This window comes from Camelus dromedarius, chromosome 5, assembly GCF_036321535.1.
Source record: "Camelus dromedarius isolate mCamDro1 chromosome 5, mCamDro1.pat, whole genome shotgun sequence".
In the NCBI taxonomy this organism is placed as follows: domain Eukaryota; kingdom Metazoa; phylum Chordata; class Mammalia; order Artiodactyla; family Camelidae; genus Camelus; species Camelus dromedarius.
Window position 1 is genome coordinate 40,006,534 of NC_087440.1, and position 25,928 is coordinate 40,032,461.

At 44.3% G+C, this 25,928-nt stretch overlaps 1 long non-coding RNA gene across 1 annotated transcript in view; it reads right to left on the reverse strand.

The window, feature by feature from the left end:
* Positions 1 to 25,928, reverse strand: part of LOC116153516 (uncharacterized) — a 374,055-nt gene that overhangs the window by 319,773 nt on the left and 28,354 nt on the right. Inside the window, exons 3-5 of the long non-coding RNA XR_010380933.1 lie at positions 25,722 to 25,853; positions 25,050 to 25,180; positions 24,795 to 24,870 (exon numbers count right to left, since the gene is read on the reverse strand). This is a non-coding gene — a long non-coding RNA (uncharacterized LOC116153516). The remainder of the gene's footprint in view (positions 1 to 24,794; positions 24,871 to 25,049; positions 25,181 to 25,721; positions 25,854 to 25,928) is intronic.

A 25,928-nucleotide genomic window follows, 5' to 3' on the forward strand; every position in this document is an offset into this window, starting at 1 on the left:
GGGGATCAAACAGTCAGGGTGACTGTCACTTCTGATTTATCACAGGGTGCAAAGTGTGTTGTTTACATTTTTGTTTTATACTGTGTAGGTGTAGAGTTTAGACAGGTTGGAAGCAGAGCAGGTTGCACTTTTATGTGGACACCTGTGATCTGCCAAAAGCACCTGCACTTCAACTCCTGGCTTCTCAGTGACCAGGAGAGACTGCCTTCCCCCCACCACCTGCCATGACCCCACTGGGCTGAGGCTGTGTCTGCTGTTTCCCACAGAATATCAGCACTTGAGAAATCATGAAGAATGCAATCCACAAACTACAGGATTTGGTGACTCCTCCAACTAAAGTCTAGAACAAATTATTTCATTAACTGTGAGAATTTAAAAAATATCAAAGCCGCTGACATCCATATGGTTAAGTGACAGGCACTGTACAAAGTGCTTCCCATACGTCATCTCATCGCATCCTCACAACATGCAAGAGGCATTACTCTCACTCTCAATAATGGAGCTGGGATATGAACCCAGGGAATTCTGACCCCAGAATCCACATTGTTAACCAGAATTCTAAGCCCTCTTTTACAAAAAGATGCAGTAATTGCTGGGACCCAGCCTGGATTTACTAAGAGCAAGCCATGCTTCATTTTGTTACCTCTTTAATTTGTTGTTAATGGAGGCCCTGGGGAGTTGAACCCAGGACCTCATGCATGCTAAGCACACACTCTACCACTGTGCTATACCCTCCTCCCATTACTCTTTAAAGCAAGCTTCTAAATTAACAGGCCTGAGAAACAGGATAGACCTGACTTCAACAAAGAATTGACACGATGTTTATTACTGAGGAGAAGAGTCTGAGATGGGATCTTGAAGCAAGGCCACAAGGGATGGGGACAATCATGTCGGGATACTACAGCAGGAACAGAAGCTGCAGGTGAAGGGCTGCAATGCGTAGATTTTTCCAGAGGGTTTCTATGTATCTTGTGAGTTTTTCCCTCCACGTGAACATAAGTAACGAAACTTGCCTTCACACCGAGGCCCCTTACACCCCAACTCATCCTGTCCTCTTAGTTGGCCTGGAGTGCCTGTGCGAGAACAGTCCACCAGGGAGCAGCAGACGGCAGCAGGCCTCCCCAGACCTGGAGGCTGCCCCCGGGACCAGGTCAGCTCTGTCAAGAGGACCCAGGCTGCGCCCCCAATCTCAGAGTGTGCAAACACAGAGCTTCAAAAGCGGCTCCTTGTTAGCCTCACCTGCCCCAACTGACACCACAGCTGCAAACCATTCTGCCTGGGCAAACGGCAGGAGGGTGGAGAAGGCCGGAAAAAGAAACTTAATACTCACAGATCTGGGGACGCCGGGGCCTCACCTGCTTTACCACAACTTGTTTTTCAGTTCCTGAAAAGCTGTACCCTTTTCAGCTTTTCCTCATGTCCATGACCAAAGAGGTTTTGAATGTATCATACGAGTTGCTCAACTCGCGTCAGAACACATTGGGAGGCGACGTGACCCACCCGCCTACTGTGCGTGAGCGCGGCGCCAGGACGCAGCGTGGGGGTGGGGGAGGTGGGGGAGGTGGGGGGGTGGGGGGGTGGGGGGGGTGGGGGGGTGGGGGGGGTGGGAGGGCGGGGGGCGGGGCGCGACCCTCCTGCCTGTGGTGCACGAGCGCGGCGCCGGGCGCAGCGTGGGGAGGGGAGGGGTGGTGAGGTGGAGGTGGGGGTGAGGTGGGGTAAGGTGGAGGTGGGGGGTGGGGTGAGGAGGTGGGGGGTGGGGTGAGGAGGTGGGGGGGGGGGTGGCGGGTTGGGATGTAGGGGGAGCAGGGTGCGACCTGCCAGCCTGCCCAGCACGAGCTCGGCGCGCGACTTAGCATTGGGAGGGGGCGCGACCCGCCCACCTACTGGCGCCGGGAGCAGCACAGACCACGGGCAGGACCGAAGGGCCTCTGGAACCATCAAACGGATTTCGGGCCTCAGGGAGAGGACAGGAACCTCGACAGAACAAAAAGGAAGCCCCCGCGTTCAATAGCCAGGGCAGACTCTGGCCACAACACCGGCCACACCGTGGACCCCTGAGCAGTGGACAACCCCTGAGTGAGCTGCAGGACCCAAGAACTCCAGGTCATTATCACATCCGTGAACAAGATAAGGCCCAGAATGAAGGCCCTGATCTCCTGGGAGCCCAGGTCTGAATCCAGCGGGTGATCCCACTTTTATAGGAAAACTACCTATGACCAGGGAATAAGGTCTCCCTGCACAGTCTCCCATACGGGTTCAGACTTCAGTTTGCCAAGAACACAGTTTGTCATTGTAACAGGTACTTGGGGGTCTTTACTAATATTTAACTGGGTTTTAAAATGCCTAGGGAGTAACCTCACTGCAGTTTTTCTCTTTTTTGTCATTCACACAAACCTTGAGTGGGACCTACTGTCGTAACTGCAGAGGCCCTTCCAGCGAAAAGGCAGTTCTCCAAGGAAAGCTGATGGCTCCACATCTAAAACTACTGCCTCCAGCAATTCAAAGGCTCTAGAAGTTAAAATTAACCTCATAAGACCAATTAACCCAGTTTAGGTGACCCCTGGGAATTTGGCTATTTTTTTTTCATTTACTTGAGGTAATTAGGTCCCTCCCTGTATAGGAAAAAAACAAAAAAATCCATGAACTAAAATCCATCATCTCCAACATTCCCTATTTCCTGATATAAATCAAGGCTCTCTATCAGTCCATATCTTGACTAGAAGGAAGAATGAAGGCCAAACTAAAGAAGCCTTTCTGCCTTAATCTTTCCACAGCTTTCATTTCAGACAATGTCCAGAAGTTCTTGGATTTGTCCAGCCCCATTTCTTAGACAGACTAGGCTATAAGAAGTCCTCCTATGCCACTGTGACCAACAGTCCAGAAGAATTCTTCTGACAGTTTTTCCCAACAACTTTCCCTCATCGTGGACACCAAGGGGAAGTTTTCCCATATTATTGCAAATCAAGTCTTTAAAACAAAGCTGACCATAGTCCTGTGGTCTCTCAGCAACAGACACAGCCCAGAGTAGCCCCAACATTTAAAGTGTGAGGGCCTCGAGGACCACCACATACAGGAACTCATGACTCCTCCCAGCTCCAGCTCCACAGTGTCTAGTGCATGGAAAGCATGGGGGGGGGGGTGTCTCTGAAAGCCCTTTGTGGCCTACAGGCCAGTAAGAGCTGTGGTGGGGAGGCTCGAGACCCTTCAACACAAACCATTTAAGACCTCTGAAATCCTCTCACTGAGAATCTTTTCTGGTATAATTCTTGCCAACTAAATTTCCCACTCATTCTGTCTTTGTCAAATTAGTTACCAAATGAATCATTTATATGGGCCCATCTGAGGAACACAACCTGATGACACACACGCTCATTGACTGAGCTGAGTCTCAAATATTTTCTCAGTTATCATTCCAGTCATGCCATCCGAGCCTTGGCTGTACCATCTTCCAGTAACAGAAACCAAGACAACCTCAGCACCCAGCTGACCCTTTGATGAACATTCTCTCCCATTCCTCAGGTGGACTAGAGTAGGAGGCCCATAAACTGTCCTACCCCTCATCTCAGCTCAGAATAATTGGGTCTGCCTAACTGGTGGTACTAATAAATCACAAAACCTTTAGACCCAAAAGGAATTGGTTGCATTTTTTTTCCTGACCCTGAGAGTATTTTGGAATCTTCCCTTCAGTGCTTAGAAATCCTGACATGTGGCAGAATGAGGACATCAGTGCAAGTGTCCTGATCACCAGCCCGGCTCCCACATCACCTGTAGGTTACTACAGATCTAGTTTGGGGTGAAATGATTTCTCCAGGTCCAGGATTTGTGGCCTTTTCCTTATCCTGCTTTCTGGCAGAGAATTGTGATAAAGAAGACATAATTTATCATGGTACCTCCAGTTATCAAAAGTGGAATCATTTCTAAGTAACTTGCAGGACTTCTTCTTTCTTTCCTTCCTTCTTTCTTTCATTCATTCATTGGCTCAACAAATATCTACGTGCCAGGCTCTAAAGAGACGCCAGTGAGGGAGCAGGCCCCTGCCCCCAACTTCACATCTAGTGGAGGAATATGGATAAATAAATGGGCAATAATAATATAGCAAGATAACCTGGTGATGAAGGAAGTCCAAAGAGTACACAGTAAATGTTCTTACACAGGCCAGTGGGTCAAGGGTGAAGAGGAATCAACTAGGGAAAGAAGTTTTCTGGAAAAGGGGGAAAGCATGTGACAGAGAACCAGAGAAAAAGATATAGTTCAAGGGAGACTGGAATGTGGTCCCAAGGGGCTGGAGGAGAAGCTAGAGAAATAGACAGGGCTCCAGGTTGTGCTGTGAGGAAGAGATTGGACTTAATCCTCAAGGCAACTGAAGCTGTCAAACAGCTTTAAACACTCACATTCACTCTAGGGGCCCCGACAGACAAAAAGCAAATAATTTCAGAGTGTGGTGAGCACTCTCAAGAAAGCAGAGTAGAGAGAAATGGGTGCAGGGAGAGGGGGTGGTGGCTGCTTCGGGGCACTGACACCGTCCGTGGTGTCTCCACTTTAGAAACCTGGCTGATGTAGAAAACCCACTGGAGGAAAACCAGTCAGCAGTCTTCTGCTTAGTTCAGAGAGAAAAATCTGTATTAAAAAGATCAATTCCCAATGGATAATTTCTCCAGGTAGAAACTGCAAGAAGAAAAGTGGGGAAGTCAGATCAGGCTAGGGAGGGTGTAGCTCAGTGGTAGAGTATAGGCTTAGCATGCACGAGGTCCTGGGTTCAATCCCCAGTACCTCCATTATAAATAATAATAACAAATAAGTAAATAAGTAAACCTAATTACCCCCAAAAAAAGAAAGAAAAAAGGGGGGGAAAGTGCAGAAATCATGATCCAAACTCATGTTTCATCAAAACCTAATCATCTTAAATAACAGAAGTTGTGGAAGGAGCAGTGTGAGTGAATTTCATATATATCTTTAACAGAGGGGTTGGGATTTTTCTTTCTATTTAAAATCAGCTTTCCTTTGTGTATCTACATTACTGAAATTGATATTTTAGATGGAATTAAGGGTGATTCTTTATCCCCTAAACTTACTTGTAAGACAGACAAGGGCCTTATCATTTCTACAAACAACTTTTTGAGAATTAAAACAACATAAATTTTTTTCTGGAGCATTCTCCCTCTTGCCTATCTGACTAGACACACTGAAACCAGCACTGACTTTCTTACATCCACACAACCTCACATGGATGCCCATCCCGCCTCCTGCTTCGATAACTGCTGCCAAGAAAAAGAAAACCCTGTCAAAGGAGTGAGATCATACACAAGAGAAGAAACATTAGCCACTTTATTGATCGCTGAGCATTGAGGGCAATTAAATTTTTTCTCTGATTAACAGCTAGGAAGACCAAAAATAGCAAAATCATTTCATCTTGCATGCCAACTCTAATTGCTGTGTGGTGGCTGCCTGAATCATCGGGCTGGAAAAGGGTTGAAGGTTTGGTGAGACAACTCAGGGGCTCTCGTAAGGACCATTGTGAACATGGAGGGCACCACTGGCACAGAAGAATTTGCCTTCCAAGAGGTAAGTCCTACTTGCAGTCTACCCTGAGGCAAATCCACCTGGGAGTACACAGCCTGTGCCACCTAAGAGCCTGTAAGTCAACCAGAAGCACGTGAGGGTCACAGAGAGCCTCCTCCTCTCTCACCAAAACAGGGAGTGTTAGGGTGCTCCTGGCCCAGAAGGACCCTCTGGTTCCAAATCAAACAAAGGTTACAGCTGCATGTGCAGGCAACCACATTAGCCAAGTTCTGAGTGGGAGGGGAGACAGCTTCTTACACTCTGTTTCCTGCACCTGCTGCCTCAACAGGACCCTTTATCATCCTGCTACATTCCTCTTCTGCCTGGATAATGATCTGCTTCTCACCTGCTGTGCTGCTCCTGGGCCACAACAGAGATCCCCATTTTGTCTGAGAGATGAGATAACCAGTGTTCTGTCAGCGTTCTCCATAGAAACAGAACCCAGGGGGAAGGGGGGCTGTGCGTGTGTGTAGGGAATGGCGGAGGGGGAGGAAAGAGCCGGAGGTGGGTAGGGGGCGGGGATTGAAGGAACTGGTTCATACAACTGTGGGGGCTGGCAAATCCAAAATCTAGGGACTAGAATGGCAATTCCAGCAAGAAGTTGAAGTCTTGAGTCTAGAGGCAGAATCCCTCTTCATCAAGGGAACTGAGTCTTTTAAGACTTTCCATTAACTGGGTGAAGCCCACCACATGCTGAATGGTAATCTGCTTCACTCAAAATCTACTGATTTAGGGGGGTGAGTATAGCTCACTGGTAAAGCACATGCGTGGTTAGCATGCACAAGGTGTGGATTCAGCCCTCAATACTGCCATTAAAATAAATAAATAAATAATTTTTTAATCTACTGATTTAAATGTTAATCATACCTTTCAAAAAAATGCCTTCACAGCAGCATCGAGGCTGGTTAGGCACCAGAGTCTAACCCAGTTGACACACAGAATTCACCATCACAACCTGGGGTGGGAGGGGAGGATGCTGACCACAGACCCTCTAGGTGAGAGAAGGAAGTGCACCCCCACATGTGTACCCCTCCCCAGAGGAAACCCTGAAAACCCCCAAAAATGGTTTTAGAGGAAGGAGAGGGAGGGGCAAAGAGTGGGAGGTCAAGAACAGTAATCTTCCAGAAGGGCCAAGCCCCACAGTCAATATTCTGGGCACAACACCCACCTTCTTAAGCCACTGGTTGAATTTCTCATCTGCGTTAGATTTAAGCTATTCGATTTAGGATCCTATAAGCTGCTCACAAAAGACAAAATAAAAACTCCAAGGAAATCTGAAGCTTTATCACTTCATACATCCTTTTGATTCATATAATATTATTGTCAATAGTAATATTAGTATTGCAATTCTGCCACTGCTTTATGTAAACGTAGAACAAAGAAAATAAACAAACCATATTGATGTTATTAGGAGCCAAGATTTTCAACATAAGAAAAAGAGATGCACATATAAAATAAAACAGAGTTATGACTGAATCGTTTTGCTGTACACCTGAAACTAACATTGTAAATTGACTACACTTCAATAAAAAATGAGAATGAATAAGTAAATAAATAAATAAGAGTTTAGGGGAAAAAAACCTGCAATGTTAAACTGAAATTGGAATTGTCCATTCAAACACATGACTGTTTTCTTTACTGAATGTCCTAGCTTTGTCCAGGAAAAGGAACTAAAAGCAGTTACATCCCAGTAATCGCTACTGGCACCACTAGCACACAGACCTGGGGTTTTTAATACTGTTCCTTATTCAAAAGAACCAGGGCTCCTCAGAGAAATGGCAGAAATTCCAGGGCTCGGGCAGAGAACACACAAGATGAGCCCAGGACAGCAGCCAGAAAGTAAAAGTACACAAAAACCAATGGAGTTATATCCAAAGAAGAAACTGTTTGGCAGGATTGAATAAAACAGAGCATACCCTATGAACAAGCAATTGCACTGTTAGGTATATGTCCCCTCTCCAAAAACCACCACCAAAATAAACCACAATGTGTTCACCCAAAGACAAGTATGTGAATGTTCATAGCAGCACTATTATAATAGTCAGAACCTGGAATCAACCTAAATGTCCACTTACATTAGATGCATCAATTAAATAAACAGGAGCAAATGTACTTCTGCGACGGAGAGGTCTGGTGTGACCACCTTAATCCAGTGTTTGAATTTAGCATCACAAATAATGGAGCAGTGTACCTCCTCGTAGAATGCAAATCAAACAAAATAACCCATGGCACTGGGTCTTTCTGGCTGCATTAAAATCACCTGAGATTTTAGAACTCCCCGTGCCTAGGTCATGCTGCCCAGACCAAATGTGTCAGAACCTCCAGGGTGGGCCCCAAGCATCAGTCATTTTTAAAGCTCCCAAGTGACTGCAACATGCAGTCAGAGGATCCTAGACAAAAATGTATAGCCTAAGTCTGATTTCTAATTTATAGGATCTGCAGGATAGAGCGGTGCTTAGCGCTGACTGTATTGGAATCACCGAGAGAATTCTGAAACGAGGGTCCCCTGGGCTTCAGCTCCAATGATTCTGGTTTAACTGGTTTAGGGTGTAACTCAGGCATCGGTCTTCTCTTTTCTAGGTTTTAAATTTAAGCGGAGAGTATAGCTCAGTGGTAGAACATATGCTTAGCATGCATGAGGTCTTGGGTTCAATCCCCAGTACCTCCCGTTAAATAAGTAAATAAATAAACGTAATTTACCCCTCCCCCCAAAAATAAATAAATTTGATTTAAATAACCTGCAAGGAGAAGAGGGGCCAATTAACCCCCTTCCTTGTAATGCCAATTATTCAAGACAGGTGGTCCTGATGTGCATCCTGGTTCAAGGATTACTAGGACAGAGGAGCCAGGGAACATGAGGGAGCAGACAAATCTAGAATGCAGGACATTCCCTACCACCACTAGCCTGGATTCTTCAGGTCAATGTCATCAGAGGAAAAAAAAAAAAAAAGAGGGAGGAACTATTCTAAGTTAAAATAAGTAAAAACAACCAAAAAAAAAAAAAAAAAGAAGGCAGTTGTACATTAGTTTGGAAAAAAGCGATAAAGATTTTGGGGGGGAACAATTGGGGAAAGTTAAACATTAAGTTGATTTTAGATGGTTTTCTTAGTAGGAGTAATGCCACTGTGGTTCTGTAGACAAATATCTGTTTTGTTTTGTTTGATGAAGGTAATGGGGATAGAACCCAGGATTTTATGCATGTTAAGTATGCACTCTACCACTGAGCTATTACCCACTCCCAAATATCTGTATTCTTAAGTGATATATGCTGAATATTGAGAAGTGATGTGTCATAACGTGTATATAACTTGGGAGGTCATTGTACTAATGTTTGGCTGCACCTCGCAGGCCTGCAAGCCTTGTAATTGCCCAGCCATGAGACTGAAGACTGAGCCTGCCGACAGAGGCAGAGACATCAGTGGTTTATTGGACAAGGATCTTACAAATCAGAAGCAGAAGGTCCCGGGACACTCCCACTGCGTGCGGCACATGGCAGGAGGACAGGCAGCAGTCTTCTCCACTCAGGGGCTGAGGAGGCCACCATTTACAAGGGGACTTGACATCAGGTTGGCTCATCAGTTCCTAGGGAAACCAGGAGCTGGGGCAGGGGGCAAGCACATAGGTAGTCCCTGACTGAGCCCCACAATTAAGAGGATTGGATAGTCATGTGAGTGGGGTGTAGGTGAAGCAAGGGCTGGTCAAGGAGGGGACGTACAGAGAACAAGAGAACAGCCACCATGAGTGGCCTGACCACACAACTAGTCATTCAGTTTTCCTGTAGGTTTGAAATAGTTCATAAGAAAAAGTTGAGGAAATAGAAAAAAAATTAAATAGAGATAAAAACCTATTCAGTAGTCCATGTATTTTTTTTAATTCTTATTTTTTAGTGTAGTCAATTTAAAATGTCAGTTTCAGGTGAACAGCAAAACAATTCGGTTATACATATGCATACATACTTTTTTTCAGATTCTTTTCCATTGCAGCTCATTACAAGAAATTGAATTTAGTGCCCTGTGCTATACAGTTGATCCTTGTTGTTTATCTATTTTATATATAGTAATGTGTGTCCGTTAATCCCAAACTCCTAATAATTTCTATCTGTATTACTTCTCTCTTGAGAATTTTCCAGGGAAACCCACTCACAAATCAACCTTTAACAACGGACCTCACAACACACCCAACAACTAAAACTGTATTTCTAAACGTCTGCCCACTATTTTAAATAGGAGTTGTTGGGAAAGATTTCTTATTCAAATGAGCTTGAAAAGTGTTGGGATATGCAAGATTTTTTGCTACGTTTAACGTGCATTGTCCACTGGGATTAGTAAAGCAACATTTCTCAACCCGTTTGTTTCCAGCCCTTTTTGGACACCAGACCTTTTATCCCAGAAAATCTTGTAGAGGACGTGTTCTGCAGGCCTTTGGGAAAGTGCTAGTATGAAACACCTCCTCCCTCATTTTAAAACTCCTCCGGTTTGTTTGTTTGTTTATTTGCTTATTTTTTAATTAAAGTATATTCGATGTACAATGTTGTGTTAGTTTCTGGTGTACAGCATAATGATTCAGTTCTACATATATATATATTCCTTTGCATATTCTTTTTCATTATAGGCCATTACAAGGTATTGACTCCTCCATTTTTAATTAACCAAAGAGCCCCTGGATTTCCATCTGGGCCCTGAAGGCCCTAATGGCACATTTGCAGGAAGGTAAAAATCCATCTCCCAGCCAGTGCAATTTCCTGCTCACTAAAATACAATTTTTGTATTCAGTAACCTATTCTTTAAAATAGGTACACACTGTTTTATGTGATATCTATGCAAGCTTTGCTTCAAGTGTACTAAAGATGCCTGCTTTCAACTGTGAGTTCCTAAAAGACCACCCCACGTGTCTAATTCCATTCAGCACCCAGGATGGCACCACATACCACAGAAAGAATATATGCTGGTCCTCAAATAGCAAGAAAGAGGTGGATAAGGACTCTTGTCCCAGGATGCCCCCACACAGCACAGCCCTTCGGGCACTGTTGCTTAGAGGCATCTCCCTGGTCCTCCCCACCCCAAACCCATAAGGTGTGTGTTACAGCCACAGATGCTTCCTCAGGGTCAGAGAGCCTATGAGGCTTGCCTGGTGCCACATGGTGGACAAGCAGCGTGGCTGGGATCCCAGCCCCTAGCACTTGCACTCACAGTGGTCACCACCCACTCCCTTCTTAATCCTCTCCTGCAGCTGCTGCTTTGCCAGACAGTGTCAGGACTTAAGTTCTTCCAAGATAAGCAGACTTAAGTGGCAACCTGCACTTTACACGTGATACAAGAAAGCTGGCAAGTGGCAAGTACCGATTCAGAAGATAAACCAGCAAGAGAGTCACCCATTAACTAAGTCTGGTTGGCCAGCCCCGTGGTGCATCCAACCTTGAAAGATAGCTTATTAATGAAAGGCTAACCACAAGTGTGAAGACAGAGGAGCTCAGGGAGCCACCGCCCAGAACCAGCGTCTGCAACACTCACTGTACTTGGCAGAACATCCTGGAGACTCCCCATCCGCTCCCCTCCCTGTAAAACACAGAAGCCCTGTCGATAAAGGCATATGGGATTCACTCTACTATGGCCAAAGTAAGACTAAAAACTGAGCTTAAACTAAAGAGATGAGAACTCACTCTCAGCAGATCTCTGGCCAGTGTGGAATTTTCAGTGGTCGAGGGGAGAAGGGGCTCATAATACTTCCTCAATTGATCAGGGCAAAGAGAGACCTCATACAATTCTGAGCAATTCTTAAGACTGCACCAGAGCTCCAGGCGCTTGGGCTGAAGTTAGTCAAAGCCCAGTTAGTGGAGGCCCACAATTGCCAGAGTTCACAGTCAGTCCAGGAATTTAAATTCCTGCCCACGATCTGAATCAGCCAGTGATTCAGATACAATAAATCGTGGAGCAGGGAAATGGTGAACTTTGGAGACATTAACTTCAGGCCATGCAAAACTAGGTCCACTTTATATCTTGGCTTTGCTCCTTTCCTATCAAAATGATGAACATTGACAACTGCCGTAAGGAACATTTTTAAGCAACATAAACTCTCGTTCTTCAGTAAGTATTTCCCAACCACCTGCTCTGAACCTGCTCTGTCCTATGTGACTATACCACATCCTGGTGTTTTAGGGAAAGTTTTGTCCAAATATCATGGCAGTCTTCCTTCTCCCACAAGCCCCAGAAGTGACAGGCAGGTTCTTCTTATAAATTAAGTTGCAAGAAGTTCTGAACTCTGAGACATCGATCTGAAAGGCTCTACAACAAAGTCTCTTTTTTTCTACTCAATATTAAGGAACTAGGTATTACTTACATTGGTTTATCAGATTTCTAATGCAAGTGTTCTCTCCTTAAATATTCAACATTTTAAAAGTCCAAGTGGACAATCAAGAGCTCCTAAGTTAGAAGAGGTGAACTAAACAAGATCTGTCCATAGTCAAGCGTGGTGACCACCACCTAGAAATCACTTCTCTTCAGGTGGCCTGCCTCCCTGTCATATTGAACATGACTGACAGTGACTATCTCCAATCACAGCCTTTCCTATTTCCTTTGGGCTCAGGAAGTGGGCTGCTTCTAGTCTCTGCCAGAGGCACTTCAAAGTAACAAACCTGAAAATATTATCATGTCGAAATGCCAGCCATATATAAAATATAAAACTAATCTACAATCATGCCCTGACTAGTCTTTTGTGGGATGGAAATGCCTAAAATGCTGGTTGGGTTCTCCTGGTTAACTATTTAGCAAAGGAAAGGAATTTTGGAACATGGCAAATGGCCAAAGCTCTCTCAATCTTTTCCCCCAGAGTCTTCAGGGGCTCTGCCCACCTGATAAGAACACAAAGGCAGATAAGACACTGCCGGTCCACAAAGAACTCACAATCCCCAGGGGTGGGCAAGAACCCCCTGTTTCTAATTAGGCAGTCTGTAATAATGGCCACAGCAGGGATGTTTCCACAGTGGCATGAGTCTGCAGAAGAGGGAAGTATTCATTCGATCTGTGTGTATTGGGGAAAGCTACTCAAAGCAGTTCCTGGGCTATTGACTATCAGAAATGTTGAGAAAGTGAAGAGAAGGGTGTTCTGGGTAGAAAGAACCATGCCACCAAATGCACCGGCAGGTGTAAGTGCCTGGCATGGTGGGTAATAGCTGCTTGATAAGCAAACTGTAGGTAGGAGAGCTGGAGATTCCGGGTCACTGCAGTCCTTGGGCTGAGGAGAGCACTCCCAGAACTAGGTCTCTGACTCCTAAAACTAAGACATGGCAGCTACTACAACCTAACAGCAGCTGGATTTATACAGTGTTTTAAATTAACTTTACCAACACTGTGTGTAGGATAAAACAGCTAAAGTTAATTGTGCCCAACACTTTTGGGCATCATCTCTTTAAAAACTCCCAAAAACTCCAAAAGAGAGTTACCACTATTATGGCCATTTTACAGATCAGAAAACTGAGGCTCAGAGAAGTTCAGTAACTTAAAGTCACACAACCAAGAAGTGGAGGGGAGGGGATGTGAATTTCTTCAGGTCAATTCCAAAGTCTGTTTAATCACTTACGTTAAATACATGAGATGAAGTTAAATAATGGTTCTAATGCATTCTGATCACTAGGAACAACAACAAAAAGCTTTTCTTTGGGTTTCTCTGTAGTTCAGAGTTGCTACATTCTTGCCAATCTTCTGTATTCCCCACAGCACACAACATAGTACTGGACACTATTGCTTATCACTCATGGTCATTCATAAGAAGCATTATCCTGGAACCACAGGATTAAAAGAAAAATTGAAAAAGAGGGAGGGGACAAGAGACTTGATCAGTGGATTGGTCTGTCTCTCTCTCAATGCAGTTTAGAGTTGCTCATCGCTTCCTAGATCTGAAACAGACCAATAACCTGTACTCAATTCACTATAATAAAACATTCCCACAGGAAGCCTGACATCCTGAGGGACTCAAGTTAACTACTAAAGGGCAAATGAAGATAGCAGGAAATAATGTGGACTCATGAGTCAAACAAGCCTCAGCCTTTACAAGTTACATGACCAAGGGCAAGTTATACACCCATCTAAACGTCAGCTTTCTTGTCTATGAATAGGTAACGTAACCATCACATACAGGAGCTGACAGGATTAAATGCAATAATGTGTATAAAGCTCATTATTAATAGTCTGATATATGCCAAGCAGCCAGTAACAATGCCAGTTGCTATTGTTGCTACTGTTGTTCACAGGGTCTTATTTGCCTTTAGACTCTCAGAATCTAGCATAGTACTTGGCACACAGTTGGACTTCAACATGTGCTCAGAGAAACAAGATGAAAAGAGATAAGCAAACTGAGCCATGCACAGAAAGACATAAGACAGAGAGAGTTATAGCAAGGGAGAGACAGAGAAGAAGGAAGAAAGAGGCGGACAGATACACAAGTTGACAGATGTGCCAGTCAACCCACTGACCAGGTCTCTTGTCTTTCTAAACTTGCCTTCAGTAGTATAGGTCCTGTATAATGTCTTCTTACATGTTTCTCATAAATCAACATAGATGATGAACAAGGAGGTCACGCACTCCATCCCACCAGCAGGCTTCCTGTGCTACAGAGGAGAGCTGAGAAATAGGGGGAGTTGGTACCTACACCCAACGTGAGATCATGGAAGCAGTGACTGGCTGGCTGTTGACTGGAGCAGGAGCAGGCTGTCCTGGTCCTCTCTGAAGCATCCCTCAAGGAGAATATGGCAGTGCTGTGTTCAGTCAAGTCCAAGGTGTGCGGACCCCGTGACCTTGAACTCATTTGCAGAGGACTCTTTAGTTGAATGAGAAGGACACACATCTCCCTCCCTAGCAGAGCTACTGGGCAATACCACGGGAACTTTCCTCCACACATATAAAGGGTAAACTTTTATCCCCACAGCAAAGGGAAAAAACCACCAGCTCTCTATAGGAGACATTTTACCCAGTCAGGAGGACACCAGGGTCCTCTCTTTGCTGGGTGGAACTTCAGTACATTACTGGCTGTAAATTGTGAGCTTTTTAACACCTGTCACCAATACAATTTAATAAAACGGTGAGAATGGATGAGGTCACATTTGGAACAAGGCAGTCTTTAGGGAACAGGTGTTGGGCAAGTCACTACAGAGACAATGTATTTGGTTCAGAAAATGCCAGAGAAAGACTGAGTCATGGGGAAAGAGTTGAAGACCATCAGAGTTCTAGGCTGGAAACTTCTAAACTACCATCCACCCTGCTCCCTGCTCCCAGCATTTCTCAGACTGCATGGGGAGAGAGAAGTCTCCAACAGGGTATGTGAAACTGACTCCAGCTACCTGGGTGTGCCCTCTTACCTCCAGCCAGCACACGGGGACAGTGCCCTTCTCACTCCCTGGGGGTAGATACTGCACCACTTCCCCCCTCACGGCCCCCTGCTCCCTCCCTCCTGGGGCTTCTATGTGGCACCACGCAGGCAGCTGAGGCAGAGGACTTGGGCCATAGGTGTTGCTGCCACCACGTCACTCAGCACTAAACTCTCCTGAGCTCTGCATCTCCAGATGTTACAGAAACCCGGGAACTCTCCCCGCCCTCTGTATAAAATCCACTTCATCTTGTCAGCAAACAGTAGCTGTGAGGAGCTGGGGACTGAGCTGGAATGTGAATCCTAAACTACTGCGGACCCTGACAAGGTCGGTCTTCAGTGAGGGCCTCTTGTCTTCCTATCTTTTCATTTCAATATAATTTTTCTCCAGCTTGTGGGTCACCCAACCAGGGGGTACGGAGCCCAATTATATCACGAGCACGCCCCTCCTACCGTCCCCCTGTGGTTCCCTCTTTACGTTTCCAGTTAAAGAAGATCTTTTTTGCCAGGTTCCAGCCCCTTCCCATCGATGGTTGTTCAGCAGTCAGTTGTGGTTTTGTTGTCAACGTGAGAGGAGGGGAGCTCGTGGTCCTGCTACTCCGCCACCTTGACCGGAAGTCTATACCTTTTCATTTCATTCCAGAACCATTCCAGTCACTCAGCCTGCCACCTTACTACAGATCCCCAGCAGAAGGAATCCCCGAAGCCAACAAACAGATCATGTACTTTCATCTCTAAAGAAGTAATTTTAGAGACAGATGGTGGTAACAGCTGCACAAGAAAGTGAATGTCCTGTGAGTGAAAAATGCTGCAGACCAGGTCAGCAAACAAAGGATGTTGCCGCCACCTTTAATTAGCAGTAAACTTCTGATGTTCTAACTACCCGGTCTTCGTTGCAAAAACTCCTGTATATCCTGGCTCCTCTCTTACTTTACTCCTACTTTACTTTACTCCTCCTATCTTGCCCCTCACCCATTCCCTCTTCGGAGCAGTCCCTTAAGAGACATCTGAGAGGCTGTCTCCTGGGCTTGAAGTTTTCAGAAAATCCACCAAATAAAACATAATTCTCCACTTTTAAGTTGTGCATTTTTTTCAGTCAACATCACTAACGCCACTGAACTGTCTACTTAAAAATGGTTAAAATAGTAAGTTTTATGTTATGTATATTTACCATAATTTTTAAAAGTTAAAAAATTTAAAAAGAATAAATTGAATGCAACTTTTTAAAAAAGGGAAGTACAGCTAAGTCCCAGGTAGCTTAATGATCACTGATTTAGTATTTTTTATTGATGTATAATTGATGTACAATATTATACATTACAGGTGTACAATATAGCAATCCACAATTTTTAAAGGTTATACTCCATTTATAGTTGTCGCAAAATATGGCTGTATTCCCCATGTTGTACAACACATCCTCGTAGCTTATTTTATACCTAATAGTTTGTGCTTTGATCCCCTGCCCCTTTCTTGCCCCTCCCCCTCCCCTCCCCTCTGGTGATCACTAGACTGTTCTCTGTATCTGTGAGTCTGCTTCTTTTTTGTTATATTCTCTAGTTTGTTGTATTTTTTTAATTCCACATATAAGTGATATATAGTATTTGTCTTTCTCTGTCTGACTTAAAGTATTATTAAATTACTTTTAAAGAGAATCTCAGTAGTACAGAAAGGTTACTAGCTTCAAGGGTTTATAAAAATCAAAAGTAGGAAAATACAGGCCCTTATAATCAAAAATGCCCTTAAATTAAAAATCAATCCACTCTGTCTGGTATCTGAGAACTCTCTGTGTCACTAAGCTTTTCTTTGAGAAACCGGTTCTTCCACAATTGCAGCCTGGAAAACATTCAGATCACAGGAGCGGCTCAGAAGGGTTTCCAGCTCTCCCTTTAACACTAACATGTTCAGCAGACTGTTCTAATGGTACCTCTCTGAATGGGGTACAGACACAGTCCCCCATTAACATATATGGCAAATATTATTTGCACTGGCAGATGGTGAAGTTGAGGCACAGGCAATCTGAAAACCTGAACTGAGCTCATTGCATGAGAAGATTGGTTCAGAGTCCAGAACCTGAGCCCCTGGCCCAGAGGCCACCCTTTCCCTGCCTTTTTTGGCTCAAGATCATTTAAGAAACAAAGGTCGCTCACTGTAAATTAATTAACTTCAATAAATATCCACCCGCATAATTACCTACTCTCTTGAATCATGTTTATTAACTCACTCTTTCCCAGGAAATTCCAACACAAGAAGCTCCAACACAAGAAGCTCCAAACTCGGGGAAAGCCCTGAATGCAGCTTACCTTGAGGAAAGGGAGACGGTGTGATTAATTGTTCACATCTGTCAGTTTCACCTACAAGGAGTAATGAGTACTCCCGTGGAAGGTTCTGGGGGCAGGGCAGGGAGACAGCTCCATCACAGCTCGGGTTCTAACCCACCATGTGTGTCAGGTACAAGTGACAAGTCATATCAGCATAAGCAGTCATGGAGGGAGAAAACTCAGTGACGAGCCTAAGAAAGAAGAGGCTATGACCATCTCTTGGGCAGCTCTCCATAGAAAGAATTTTCATCCTGATGCCAGTCCAAGGTGGACGAAGAAAAGAGAGAGCAATGGAATGCTCACGGTTCCCCACAAAGGTGTCTGCATCTGCCCTGGATTTCACATCTTCCCACATCTAAGCAGAAAAAAATATAAAGCATCCTCTTCCCAAGAAGGGTAATCATTTTCTCCGAGCTCTGGTTTCCATCCTGACCTGTCCTTGGAGGCATGCTGGAGCCATCCACCATTTCTCCTATTTCTTTCACCTCTCCTTTTCTATTGACACATTTCTTTCACCACAGTGGTTCTAAGTGTTTGTGGGTCACAAATCTCTTTCTTTGAGAAGCAGGTAAGTTCTGCATGCCATTCCTAAGGTCATGGAGCCCAGGTGAGGAATCCCTGCTTTAGCAAGTCTCTTCCGCCGTAGACCTCAGCTGCTAGTGGACACCTCTCCTGCCTTTCAAAGCAAGCTTCTAGAATACAGACCTCGGTGCTCCTGATATCCTATTTCCTCCTCAACTCAGTGCCCTCACTCCACTGAAACTAACCCTGCTGAAGTTACCCCTGATGTTCTTTGGGGGGAGAGGCAGAATCAGAGTTTTTCAGGGGGTTTTTGTTTGTTTGTTTCAGGGTACAGTGAAAGCAACTTTATTTAGTGAGATACACACTCCATAGATAGAGTGTGGGCCATCTCGGAAGCCCAGAGAGGTAGCTCCAGGAGATGGAGTTGTCTAGGAAAATGAGACAGGCTTAGGAGATACACATTCCATAGGCAGAAAGAGGGCCATCTCAAAAGGCAAGAGGCCTATTTATTTTTTTGATGGAGGTACTGGGGATTGAACCCAGGACCTCGTGCATGCTAAGCACACACTCTACCCCTGAGCTACACCCTCCTTCTCCCCATGACATTCTAAATGCCAAACCCAGCTGGTACACTTTTCTCTCCCATTTGATCTCCTGCTGTATCTCATGGTGACCCACCCCCATATCCTAAAACTCTTTCTCAACTATGTTGACACCACAGCAATAAAGCCCTCTTAGAGCCTGATTAAGGATTTCTCCTTCTCTAGGAAATGTTCAAATTTCTTCCTTCTCTAGGAAATGCCCAGCTGGGCCCCAGCTACCATGTTTTGGATACTTACATGCCTCCACCTCCCCATGGTGGTTGACCAGCCCAGGGATGGGTCTCACCAAGCAATATCAATCAGTGACTTCCCTGAGAATTTTTGAATGGAGAGGAAAAACAAACAAATAAAATGTTTTGGATTTCCCATAATGTTCCATAACAAATTTCAGTTACATGCCCATACCTACACACCTGACTGCCCCGACATCCCTAGAATACATTCCCATTTTTCCTCCAGCAACTTTGCACTTGGCCTCTGTTACCTGCCACCAAAAGTCCTAACTGATATAAACATTCTCTAATCTCTGGTTCACCTCCCCTCTCTCTGGTTGCTCCTTCCTAATGTTCTCAGCAAGCAAACCTTTCTCTGTCCATCCCTCAGACATACAATTATAAGGGACAGTGGTTGGTGACACAGAAACATAACTACATCATGAATCAGATTGGTCCAAGGCCTTGGATTTTGTGGAACCCGTCAGGCTTCATTCGGAACAAGCTATTTGCAACACAGAATTAACAGCGGCAAAATTGACTTAGGTTAGGCTTCATTTTAAAGATGAGAGACTAAGAATATGTGTGACTTTGTAGAAAAGAACAGGCCACCAAAAAAAAAACATATCTAATTTGGATCCAAATATATTTATTTGTCAGATCCAATAATGTGGGTGGTTTCTGATAAAACAGTCAAAAATCTAACTACAAAAAGGGTCTGTTCCTGACATGAGAACCTCTCTGATGTGATGCAGTAGGAGATACAAACGTCACTGACTGATGAACTACTGGAGATGACCGACCTAAATCTAACCATGGTCCAGAACGTGGAGTGTCCTGTAGAACAGGTGGCCTGGGCTCTCAAAGCACTCATTGCCATGGAGACCAGAGGGAGGTGGGGAGCCTCCCTGGTTGAGACCAAAGAAAGATAACAGCCAAGTGCAAGGCATGAAACTTGAGTGGAGCCTGGACTCTAAGAAACATCTTCAAAGGACGGTTCTGGGACTGTGAGGATGGACAAGCTTTTGAATGTTACTGAAATAGTAAGTTGAAGTGTAAAAACGGCATCATGGTTGTCTAGGATTGTCCTGTTCTGGAGGGACGCAGGTCGACATACTTGGAGGGGAAAAGTCATGATGTCTGTAGCCCGGGGCACTTTCCTTCCCCTCTCGTCTTCTCAGTCTTCTTACTCACCTCCACGCACGCTCACCTGCTCTGCTCCTGCTTCCTTGCCACACCATCGACAGCACAGCTCCCAGTTCAATGTCTCCTGCTTCTAAGGCTCTTCTTAGCTCCACGACTGTGCAGCTCCCTTTCTACTCAGCACGCCCACCCGAATGTTCCTGCAGCCCCTCGCACTCTCTGTATTCAAAACCAAACACATTTTTCCTCTTTTCAATCCCCACCCCCCACCAAAAAAAGACCCTGCTCCTTTTTGTCTTCTCTATCTCGATAAATGTTAAGTTGACCACAAGCCAGAAACGTCCTTCTTCTTTGCCCCATTATTTATTCATTACCAAATCCTGTGTACCTCATAAATCTCTCCTCTCCCGTCTCCCCCCAGCTGCCCTATTCTTGCCCTGTTTGAATCCCAGACTAAATATTATGGAAGCATCCTCACTGGCCTTTCTTGCCTCCAGTCCTGCTGCCCTTTCATCTGTCTACCACCCTTCCACTAGAGTTTTTCCAACGTAATAATCTGATCATATCAGAATGCTGCTCAAATTCTTCAGTGGCTTCCCAGTGCCTCCAAGATGAAACCTAATAAATTCCTTTTGCCTGCTCTTCAAGGCATTTCACAATCTCTGCCCTGCCTCCCTTCCAAGTCTCATCTCCGTCTACACCTCACCACACAGCCAGGTCTTCAAACAGGTCTTCTGTGATCACCCTGAGCAGGCCTCGTCCCACACAGCTGCTGGGCCTCTGCATGTGCCATCCTCCCAGCTGAGATGCCATCCCCTGCCCCCTCTGCACCAAGCCCTCTCCACTGCATGCCATACACTCCCACTAGAGAAGATAGGTCTGCTGGGAAGCATTCTCCACATTCTCCAGGTCGACTCATGAGCTCCATTTCTCCCATCCTGCTGACCCACAATCTCTTTAAAGCAATTTTGCTTATTGCATCAGGTTATTTGTTTAGGTAATTGGTCTCCCACAGACCGTAAGATTCTAAGTAACATGGGACCTTATTTTTTAGTTTGTTTTTTAAGTAGCTAGTCCATTCCCAGTTGACAGTAGGCACTCAACAATTATTTATTACAAAACCAACAATTAGGGGGAGGGAGGGATGAATAGGTGGAACACAGCAGATTTTTAGAGCAGTGAAACTCCTTTGTATGATATTATAAGGTGGATATATGTCCATATACATTTATCCAAATCCATACAGTGTACAACACAAGAGTGAACCCAGTAGAAAGCTATGGACTCTGAGTGATTACAGTGTGTCAATGTAGGTTCATGAACGGTACCAGATGTACCACTGGTGGGTGGAGATGTTGATAATGGAGGCGGCGTGCATGTTATAGGGGCAGAGAGTACATGGGGAAGCTCTATACCTTCTGCTCAATTTTGCCGTGACCCTTTAAAACTGCTCAAAAAATTATATAAATATATAGAGAGAGAGGGAGAGGGAGAGAGAGAGAGAGGGAATCATCTTTGAGGAATAAAGTACAAAAACAGAGAAAGACAGGTGAAGAAACCTGTAAATCCCAGGATGGACCAGCACATAGCAGCTACTCATTGCCAAAAGGAAGAACAAAATGGGTGTCCAGAGATGACCATTGAGAAGAATTTGTTTTTTTAAAAAAACTATTTTAGATGAGTTACCATGAAAGTACTATTAACAAGCAGAAAAATTTAAAGGGGAAAATTAGAAATTCAGCCTCCTGCATTCAGTTGTAAGGGACAAGAAAGGAGTCACGAGGTGGAGATGAGGGAGAAGCCAGGAATGAAGTGAAAAATTTGAAAGTCCCTTCCACAGACATAGCAGGATAATTATTTAAACCGCAAAGGCAGTAATTTAGGTCTAAAATGTCACCACCATTAATTCTAAGTTTTACTGTAGTCTGTTAGGGAAGAGGTCTCTGGGGATTATGAATAACTGCTTCTGGAAATGGAAACTCTGCAAAAACAATTGACATTTCTATAATCCTGAAGGAACAGGACTTAGAGGAAAAATGAATATTCAGGTGGCTATCTGAACATCAGTGTCTGAAGAACTAATATTCATCCTTGCTTTATGTCACCCTCATTAATCAGCTCCTATTAAAGATAATGCCATACAAGTAATTATATGACACAGAATTATGTTAAATATTTAAGACTTTCAAATTGCACCATATCTTAGGTGTGGTGATATATTGCCCTGATCTGAGTACATGTGTCAATTTTTCACAGATTTCATTTATATTTATGGCTCAAGGCCCCTTAGCAAATTAATAACCAAAAGAGAATGGACTCCTCTATTTGTAAGTCCACAGTCAGTCGCTTAGCACACTCCTCCATCTTGCTTCATCTCTAAGAGTCCTGTTCAGCTTTCTAAAAATTTCTAAATGCCCTGGTTCTCATGTTAGATTTCTTAAATCTAATCACATGTGATTTCAAAATTACATCACACTTGTAAACTGAGTCATCAAAGCAGACAATAGAGGAAATAAACAAAACAGTACAGTATAAGGGAAGCCAGATTAAACTCAGTCCAAGCTCTTACAATAAAATCTAGCTCATCCTGCTTATTCTGCATTTCTAACATATAATAAAACTCATCTTTAAAAAAAAACTCATCTTTATAAAGTTTCCAAGTGCTAACATGGGGTTGCATTCATTATCCCTTACAACTACTTTATGAAAAAAAAGTCAGCCCTGTCCTAATTATATAATCAGGGAACTAGAGAACACAAGAACTTTAGCCAAATTTCCATAAACAGAGAGCTGAATGAGGATTAAAGCTCTGTGTTCACATGCTTATAGTCCATTTTATCCTGCATATTTTTATGAAAATTCTGTTATCAGGTACCTCGCCTCCCAGGGCTACTTACATCAATCATTAACCACCATTAAATCAATAAACTCCTGCTACTTCCACCCTAAGCCCAGCCTGCTCTGGGGAGAAGCAGCGTTGTCAGAATTCAGCACCTGACACCAATCTGAAGACAGCTGCCTCTCTCTGCAAAGGACTCCCTCCTCAGGAACTCACCCAGTAAATTTCCTTCACCCTGTCTTTTAAGTCTGACAAGCCCAAACATGCTCTTCTAATTTGGTGCAAATCTATCCAGCTATTTTCATTTGATGTAATAAAGAACAGGGTGGGGAGGATGTAGCTCAGTGGTAGACTGCATGCAAAGCATGCATGAGGTCCTGGGTTCAATCCCCAGTACCTCCATTAAAATTAATAATAAATAAATAAACAAACAAACAAACCTAATTGCTCCCCCTCCACCAAAAAAAAAAAAAAAAAAGCAGAATGTTGTATCCAATGAGCATATCCCAATAAAACCTTATTTATGGACAAAAGAAAGAAATGTTGTATCCAAATGGGTAACACCATCCTGCACTCCGGGGTAAACTGTGAGACAATCAGTAATGCATGTCCTGATGCAGTAAACACTGCCTTGGTATGCGGTGCAGGTCAGAGGCTAGATTATTATTTCTCCACTGATGGCCTTAGAACAAGGTGCTTGTTAACATACAGAGTCCTAGGTCCCAACCCAGATCTATCAAATCAGACTTAGGAGTGACAGTATCTTTGAACCAACACCACTGTGATTCTTCTGCAACGTGAAGGAAGCAAGCCCCAGGCTGGACTGGGGCTTCTCACACTAGGCTGCATGCTTCTTTAGGACAAGAAGCAGCTCTTATTCATCCTCATAGCCCCAGTATCCAGCTGAGGTGTTTAATAATGCTCAGTGATCGAATGCATATGAATTGACTGCGTTAATCGGATGTGCAGTCTTAGTGTCTACAATCTTTCATGTTAGAGCTAGTTCACACATAGTTACTTAGAAGCAGTGTAAATATTTATTAAGCCCTGGAAATTGATTTTTTAGCTCTGTCCTACTCCTGGAATGTAGAGTGCAGGGTTGAATAAGCCAAAGGCACAACCTCTGCAAAACTCACTGCATAGACCTTCTCCATCCCAGCCCAAGGCTCAGAGATCCTGTGGTCACTCCAAAAATAAAAGTCCTTTGGTCTTTTTAGGCAAAAAAATTCAAGTCTTCTCAAAAAACCAATCTCCAAACTCTCATTCAATTGGCACCTACCTCTCCTGGGAAACCTCCTGAGAATGGGGTGCGCGGGGCACCTTCTCTATGCTCCTTCTATGCCTCCCCCACCCCACGCCCTCTGCTGCCTCTGATCCCCCCTTGGGCGGAGGGAGTGCTGGGAGAGAAAAGAGGAAGGGACGCTAAAAGTCTTCCTACACCAGTGGAATTGTCATCTGAAAGCGGGTCTCAGCACAGCAGATACACAGTTACTAACACTTCTTCCTCACCCTCTGCCCACTGAGGACCTTGATGTAGTCATCAGGATGGATGGTGCTTCCTCCAACTGGCCACGAATTCCATCCCCACAGCTCTAGTTTCCCCTACTATCCACCACCAGCCTCTTGATGCTGGGTTCCCCTTGTCCCTCTGCGAGATTCTCTTCATTAAGATAAAGTCTAGCTGCATGGAAACAACCTACATGTCCATCGACAGATGACTAGATAAAGATGTGGTGTGTGTACACACACACACACACACCCCGGAATACTACTCAGCCTTAGAAAAGAATGAAATAATGCCATTTGCAGCAATATGGATGGACCTGGAAATTGTCATACTAAGTGAAGTGAGAAAGACAAATACCATATGATAACACTTATATGTGGAATCTTTAAAAAAAAAGAGAGAGACAATAGAACTTATTTACAATACAAACAGACTCACAGACATAGAAAACAAACTTATGGTTACCAGGGGGGAAAGGGGGAGGGGACAAAATAGGAGTCTGGGATTAGCAGATACAAACTACTATATACAGAATTGATAAACAATAAGGTCCTCCTGTACAGCAAACAGAATTATATTCAATAGCTTGTAATAACCTATAATGAAAATGAATATATATATATATAACTCAACCACCATGCTGTGCACCAGAAATAACACAACATTGTAAATCAACTATACTTGAATTAAAAAATAAAAAGATAAAAGTCCCATGCCTCTGTCATGGGTCCTCACCTGTTTACACCTTAGTTCCTCCACCAGTGGGAGTCCAGCTCCTCCATCATTGCCTTCTTGCTTCATTCTGCCAGCTCTGGCCAGAAAGAAATAGGTACCAGTCCCTTCATCTGAAACTCTGAAGGCCCTCTTATTTGTTTACTACCCCAGGGGAGCTCTCTCTCTGCTGCCCAAGGAAGACACACTGACAACACTCTCGCCAAAGGATTCGCACTGTCCACCCCCAAGATGATTCTTCCCCCCCTTCACCCTCACCTGGAGCACATGAGGGACGAATGCTGGCCACACCAGTTCCACGGTTTCCTTGCACAACCCATAGAGGTGGTCCAACACTCCTGAGGAAGTTGGGACATTTGTCACCTGTCGTAGTATCTGAGGAAACACATCTAACGTCCAGTTACATTAGTCAGACTCTTAGTTACGAGTAAAAAGACTCACTCAACTCATCTTAATTAGTAAAGGTTTGAGATAAGAATACTGGTGGAAATAAGAAACCCTAAAATACCACGGCAGCCCAAGGACAGCTGGACCCAGACCTCACAGTGACTAGAAGGCAGTTCCAAGTGTGGAATAGATCTAATGACCAGAAACTCGACAGAGCTGCCTTTCTGTTTCCGCTGCCATCTCTCCTTTTGCTCCCGCCCACACACCAGTTTCCACTCAGAACACTGGTCCCTGGAACATGGTAAGTTGTGAACAGGTGAGAGTTCTGTTGTCAAATACATCTGGGAAACACTGAGTTAACAGCATTAGACAAGATTCTTTCTGTGGGATTTTCCGAGAATCTTTAAAATGCTAAAGCACCATGTGACTCTCCAAGAGGGGATATAGATGTGGTGTTACCCAAATGCAATGGCCTAGGAAACCCCACTTAGGAACACCTGTTACCATGTTCAGGAGCTATGTGTGTCTGGGAGCTATACTCACCTTTCCTCTACCTCTTGACTTCAGCTTACTCAAGGCTTTGAGGCCGTGTGGTATCTGCAGACTGTCCTCTCTCTGTACCTCGGCTTTCAGCTCCTGGTCCCACAGCCAAACAACTCTCTGTACCTCAATTCTCTTAAAGACAAAGAAATTGCTTACACCATCAGAACAGTTTGGGCAGATCCTTGGTATTGAGCCATCTTATAGACC